Below are 1054 nucleotides of genomic sequence, written 5' to 3'. Positions count from 1 at the left end.
TAGAATACAGTGGGCAGGTGTTTGAAAAAAACCCCATCCATCAGTGAACTCAAATTGATATAAGTCTTTGTGCAAACGTTGGAGAATCTATGTTCAATAGTTCAGGAGATATTTGACAATAAGTTGGGGAATCTATGTTCAATAGTTCAGGAGATATTTGACAATAAGTTGGGGAATCTATGTTCAATAGTTCAGGAGATATTTGACAATAAGTTGCCCCACGAATTTTTGACAGCACAATAATACCCAACCCAGGCGCTACCGTTTGTACCTGGCTACGTCACACTCTTCTACTCAGATGACCGAGTTCTATGTGCTTAGTACCTTGTGGTTTTCACAAAGTTTGAGTTTCACATCATGTCAAGTTTTTCGAATGCAGTTTTTTAAATATCTTGATAACGACTCGGAATAATCGTACGATTTTGATACAGCATACAGATCATTTGAAGACTACCGGGAAGAACGACGGTAGTCACAAACTGAAAATCACGAGAGTACCAATTCTGAACGCTTGTTGACTCATAACTGTATTTCTGTTCAACTGTTGGCTGATCATTTTTGTTGGATTTCTCCTTCAACAACGCTTAACAATAAACCTCCATTAAAACAAATATAAAGTTATGATTCCACAAGCTTTTAAAATTGGCAATTGGCACCCTCACAATTTCCAGTCCGTGACTACCGTCGTTTTTCTCATGTGCTCTTCCTTTGGTTTCTGGAATCTTTGGAATAATATTAAAGCTTGTTCATTTGTCATGCTTTTGATGAATAATTCACCCATCTATCTGGAATATAAGTCGAGATATTTGCGATTGAAGGGGTGGGGGTGGGGTGGGGGTGGGGGTTGACTGGTGTCAAAGTAGCGAGGTAAAATTAGAGAGAAAATGGCCGGCAACGTTTGATGACTCCCAAGATTTGAGTGTCTTCGGAAACTGCAAATTGACATTGTGACATTGTGTCTTTGATCAACGTTTACACAAAATAAAATGGAATCCACCCGTAAATTTTTTTTTAATGGACATGTTGATAAAGGCGTTTCCACCCCCACCCCCAC

The sequence above is a fragment of the Aplysia californica genome, unplaced genomic scaffold (assembly GCF_000002075.1).
Source record: "Aplysia californica isolate F4 #8 unplaced genomic scaffold, AplCal3.0 scaffold01816, whole genome shotgun sequence".
Classification (NCBI taxonomy): Eukaryota; Metazoa; Mollusca; class Gastropoda; order Aplysiida; family Aplysiidae; genus Aplysia; species Aplysia californica.
This window is presented reverse-complemented; position numbering follows the sequence as displayed.